Source organism: Strix aluco, chromosome 4 (genome assembly GCF_031877795.1).
Source record: "Strix aluco isolate bStrAlu1 chromosome 4, bStrAlu1.hap1, whole genome shotgun sequence".
Lineage (NCBI taxonomy): Eukaryota > Metazoa > Chordata > Aves > Strigiformes > Strigidae > Strix > Strix aluco.
Genome location: NC_133934.1, coordinates 37916791 through 37922790, shown reverse-complemented (window position 1 = coordinate 37922790; position 6000 = coordinate 37916791). Strand labels below are relative to the sequence as shown.

The 6000-nt window shown below is 42.5% G+C and overlaps 1 protein-coding gene across 1 annotated transcript in view; it reads left to right on the top strand.

The window, feature by feature from the left end:
• Positions 1-486: 486 nt before the first annotated feature.
• The window catches only part of TENM3 (teneurin transmembrane protein 3), a 423548-nt gene continuing 418034 nt past the window's right edge, over positions 487-6000 (top strand). Inside the window, exon 1 of the mRNA XM_074822768.1 lies at positions 487-525. The gene's annotated coding sequence lies outside the window, so the exon portion shown is untranslated. The remainder of the gene's footprint in view (positions 526-6000) is intronic.

Here is a 6000-nt window from a genome sequence, read left to right as displayed (position 1 = left end):
CGCCCGCCCCTCCCGCAAGAAGAGGGGCCAAACTCCTGGCCCGCCCGGCGAGGGGAGGAGGCGGGGAAAGTGAACTCCGCGGGGCGCGTAAGCCCCTGCGGCGGGGGGGGCGCGGGCAGCAACTCGTGGCCCTCCCCCCGCCCGGCCCCCGGCCCTCCCCCCGCTCCCTCCCGCCCTCCGCTCCCTCCCGCCCGCCCGGCCTGACAAAGTGCCGCCGTGCGCCGCTCTCCCCCGCGTTGCTGCCGGGGCGCGGAGGCGGCGAGGCTCGCAGCGCGCCCGCGGTAAGTGGCGCGCGCCGCTCCCCGCGCCCGCGGGGGCGGCCGGCGGCGGGGAGCCGGGGCCGCTGCGCTCCACCCCCGCGGCCGAGGGGCCGGTGCGCGGAGGACGGCGGGGGGTTCCCGCGGCCCACCCTTCCTCCCCCCCTCTGCCGCGGTGTCACCGCTGGCGGCGGGACCTCCGCCGGGCGGTGGGCGGGAGCCGCGGGGCGCCCCGGGACGCGCGGCCGCGGCCGGAGCGCGGCCCCAGGTAGGGCTGCGCGGTGCGGGGGGGGGGGGGGGAGCTGGAGGGAGGGGCTGGGGGCGCAACTCCATCTGGAAACTCCGCGGTGCGGAAAATTGAGCGGGGGCGGGGGCGGGTGTCTGGGTCAGCCGGCAGCGCTGCGCGGCCTCGGCGGCGGCTCGACTGCGCCCGGCGCCGCGAGGGGAGCGGGGCGGCTCGCGCCGGGGCGCAGCGCGCGGCGCTCCCGGCCGCGCCGCGGTTTCGGTGCTTTCCCAAACCGGCTCCGGCGCTGCGGGGAGTACGTGGCAGCGCCCGCACTTGTGCGCGGTGAGCGCCGCGGCGGCGCGGGAGCCCGTCCTGGCCCGTTCGCGGTGGGCTTTGAACTTCGGTCGCGTTACCTCGGGCCGGTGCGCGCGGGGCGCTCCCTCTGCGCGCCGCCGGCCGCGTTAGCGGGGCTGAGAGAGCCCGGCGGGCCGCGGTGACAGGCGCGGGCGGGCGGGCCGAGACCTGGGAGTGCTGCCGGGGTTCGCCTGCCCTCCGCTTAGAGGAAGGGGGGCTTCTGGGGAAGACCGGCGACGAGAGCGCCTTTTAAGGGTTTATTCAACAATTTGTGGTGAAAATAGTGTTACTGCGCCGTGAAGGCACACGGTGACCAAAAGAAACCGTATGGCTTGTGGAGGGAAAGGGGTGGGCTGCCTCCTGAAATGACAAACGTTTGCTGGGATCCGGTGGGTTTTTCCTTTACGTGGATGTAGGAAGCAGGTCCATTGTTCCATGGGCTTAAAAGTTTTATGTTGTGAAGTTGCTTTAAAGCAAAGTAATGTAACAAGATGAAATACACAAAAAGACAACTGTATGTGCTCGCACACTGTTAAAAGTTTTAATAGGAGCTATTTCTGTAAGATAATTGTGTAGTTCTAGGCTCATCTAAATTTCTAGGTTTAAAATACTTTTTTATAAGAAAACTTTAGCGTTTTATTTCTATACTTTCTAAATACTATGTGTCCTTTACATCATGCCTTCTTAGTTGGATGCTTGTTTGGGTTTATTTGGCTGTTACCTGCTCCATTTTAGATACACTTCTTCATGCAAAGGATTTTGCATCATTCCGTTAAAGAGTTACAACAATATTCTGTGGATGCTTACATCCTAAAATTCAGTTTAGTAAAGAGCATACTGAAGTATAAACATTGCTCATCTGTGGTCAGTTATCTTACAGAAGAGTTAATTATAAAAAACTTAAAGACACTATCTGATGAAAAATATAGCTTCTCTTCCCTTCTAAAACAACCCAAGTGCTATTCAGAATTATTAATGCATTCATATCTAGGAGATTGGTTTAATATTGTATGCAAGGATTCATAAAGTGTACTTTGATGTAATGCAATAATAGTTAGGAGAATGGGCCCTGTATGGGTGTGAATAAAGACGAAAAATATAACAGTTAAATTTTGAGAAAATACAGTAAGTTGAGAAAAATAATATTGTGTTACAATTCCTAGTTTTGCAGTTATGAATTTCTGGGTTATTTTCAATTTTCTGGTAAATTAGGGGAGGGGAAAAAAAGCAAGCAGTACTAAAACATTAGATGCATACATCAGATTAAAAGTGAAATGAGTCTACATGAGTGAACACTGAGATGAAGGATATTGTTTGATAGAAGAAATACTTGACCATGCTAAGAGGATTCTTTTGTTTAATATTTATTGGAGGGAAAAAAGCCAGAATAACATTCATAATCCAGTTAGCAAGTTAAGACTGGTGCTTCAGTCAAATCTCTTTGACTCAGGAGTAATTACTCTCTGTTCAAATGGAAAAGGGAAAAAAAGGATTTAGTAATATAAACTAGATTTAAAGTTACAAATCAATCCATAATAGGAGCTTTTAATAAGCATCTATTTGATACAAACCCCATAAAATATCAGAAAATGAAATAATAACCAACCTGAAAGTATGTTTTTGTCATCTCCTAGCCCTAACAATTAACAGATTAATCGCCTGGCTCAGTAAGATACCGAGTACCTTTGCCTCTCCAGTTGAAATAAGTGAGCCTTACGCAGACTGATGCCCATGTGGATTGATGCAAAAACTCCCATTGACTTGCATCAGTTTTGGATTAGGCCCAATGAAAATTGAGAGTGCTTAGCAACTTGGAGGATCAGGTGCTATTTGTGAAGGGGCATTGTGACTTAAAAGGAAATGCCAGAGACTTATGGTAAGGCTTCAGGTCAGAAGTACTCTTAATTTTATAGTGATACTGCATTTACTGTACTGAATGCTGCATTTCTGTTATAGAAAACTCATCTCTCTGGCAGTGTGCAAAAGAAAATATAAATTTCTTAAAGAGAAACCTTAAAATATTATTTCAGAATTTTACAAAAGTATGTTGCACTTGTGTAAGGTTTAGAGGCAGATTTGAAGTGTGGTACTACACATCAGAGATTGTTAATCAGATTAACATGTATATAATATTATTGTCTTCTAAGAATAGTTTTACTGTATAATCTGTTCTGTTAAATGAATACATGTGAACTCACTAGGCTTACTGTTTATAATGTGACTTTAGCTTCTACAGGTTTGTGCAGTATCAACTGCATGAAAAATTATCAGAAATAATTTTATTGTGTTTTTATAATAAAGACTTTGATTTGATGAAATGCATTTTTCTTCCCGTGCTAACTGGTTAAATAAGTAAGTTCTTTCAGGATGCTTGCACGCGATTCTTCTTCATAGGCTGAGAGTACCTTGTGATCTTAAAATAAATGCTTTAACTTTATAGTAGTGTGGTATTATTTACAAAGAGTTTTAGCTTGTGGTCATATATATTAGAAACCTAAAGTTAGGGTAGGTATCCACACTCAGCTGAGCAATCAAAACAAAACCCTAAACATTTAATTTTTTGGAGGTTACAGAGGCTTTAAAGAGTACAGTTGTAAAAATGTGCCGCTTTAACAACCTTTCCTTAGTTCTAAAACTGATTAATTGCTGTGTCTTATAAAACCTGATTTATTTCATACTTTTTTCATACCAAGCATTACCATTATGAAGCTCTCCTTATAATTGAGATTAATGTTTCTGAGCAAAGAAGTGGTTTGGAGGCCGCATTCATTTTGAGTGCTGTTCTAATCAATTTTAGATACAACATTTCACAATGTATCAGTCTGCATCCAAACCTGCCTTATTATGTGAAATTAACTTGTTAGTGATTGATAGCAAGCCTGCTCCATCTCCAGAGGTGATTTGTTTCAAAACAACTGTGTATGGCTTCCAAGAGTTTGAGTACAGGGTCAGGCGACTCAGGTGCCCTTCCTGTGGCCTGACTGAAGCTCAACAGACTAGTCAGGAAAAAAATGGTGTGCTTTTATGAAAAAAAGAAAAAAAAAAAACCCACCCCAAAAGAAAAACCCAAAAGCCTATACCTATATTGAATGGTGTTCCTTAAACTATGGTATTGGTCTTCACATACAGTCTGGAGTGACGGGTATAATGCGCGGATAGTGTCTTTGTGCATCACTACATACTGTAACAATGCACATCTGCTAGATTATTTTGAAGAATAGCTTTAGTGTTTGAAACCAAAACTCACAAGGCTAGTTTCAGATCACAAGGTGTATGTCTACTGCATATTGCCTGCGTAGGTAATGACAGATGTGCTGATTCTTTGTTTATATTTTAAAAGTAGTGAGGATAGTGCTTGTTTTGATATTTACTGAAATATTTGCGCATTCCTTCTGTGCACCTTCTCGTCTCAGCTTCGCCACTGTTTCATTCTTAACCAATAGTATATGGTCACACGCTACTGCTGAGTGAGGTGTATAAATATTTAAAGTTCAGGTAAAACTGATTTCTCAATAGTGAGAGGAAAAATAAGTAATAAAAGGCCAAACTTTAAACAAACAAAAAAAAAGAGAGAAACCTCTGAAAACAGTTAACACAATTCTAAGAAGATTTATGCATGTGTGTCTAATATCAGGATAGTGATTTCAATCTAAATTGTAGTTATGTATTTCTTGCAAGACGTGCTAATTGCATTCAGTAGGTCTTTCAAGTTTGCATATTGAACTAATTAAATGAGCCTTTTAGTCTAAGTGTACATGTAAACAATATACAGAACATTGCAGCTGCAGCATTGCATAAAAATATTTCCAATCTTATGCAGATCAGAAGCTAATAAAATTACAAAATGTTTATGAATACCAGGCTGTAAATGCTCCACACCACTTAGTTCAGTCTTTTGCTGTGGAAGAAACATTGTCAGTACAGGTTCATTTTAGTACTGTAACCGAAATAGCTGCTACTGAACTAATACAAAGGGAATCATCTTTTAAACTTATTATAAAATAGAGAATACAACACAAAACTGTATCTCTGATTACCTTCTTAGATGGAGGTCTGTCTGCATGATACATGCTTTCATCCTCCAGTATATTTACTGTTGTTGTAAAATACTTTTTGCGCAAAGGTGATGCCTGATGGCATGAGATAGAAAAGGAGTTTAAGCCTAGAACTGGTTTGTGCTGATACATGCCGTGGGTCTTGCAAAGGAGTGGGTATGCTTTTTTAATTTAGACTGAAATCCAACATACAAGTTCAAGCCTAGCTGACCTAATTATTTTGAATCTTGAAACTTGTGTCTGTGTTGATATTTGATGTGTACGTTTGTGCCTGCAAAAAAGTTAATTGTAAACATTAGTGCCCAGAAATTCAGAAAGCAAAACAAAACCTAGAAGTTGGAAAGCGCTGTACTAAATTCAGCACTGATTAACGTACCCTGCAAATCCACTGAAATAGCAAATTACCTGGATTACTATGTACTACTGAACTGGGAGGCTGTAGTATCTCTTTGTGTTAAAATCTTTTTTCATCTATTAAATGTGCACTATAGGTTATAGTAGCAACTTTGGTTTAGTTTTACAGTAGGCTTTCACGTGCAAATGCAATCTTCATGTGTAAAAGAAAACAAAACCAGTTTTCAACATAAGAAAAGACATGTTAAATTATTTTTGTTGACTTTCCTGTTTTTTATTTTTAAAACACACTTCTGGTAAATGTTTGAAATGAGAATCTTAATGTGAACTTACCTATGGATTATAATTATGTAATAACAGAGTCTCTGTTTCTCTGTTTTTTGGTTTTGTTTTGGGGTCCCCCCCCCCTTTTTTTTTTTTTGTTTGGCGAAAACACTGGAATGATTGCAGAAATTTTTAGTGCAAAACAGATTTGCCAACCTCATCTAGTCTTTCAAGTAATTTATTTTAAAAGGAAGGAGAATATCTTTCTATAATGACAGTCGAAAATCTGGATCCTATAAATATTTTAAATTCAAAATTTAATGTTTACATCTGTATTTTTGCATCTGAATTACAGAAGTGTAAAATATCCGTTTACAAAATCCTTAAGATATTACAACCTTCATTTTTCCTGTGACAGCATTTGAAAAATGTTCAGAAAAACAATAAATGTCGTAAAAGCTCTGTTGGTGTGGAACTTAAAATGTGTCGT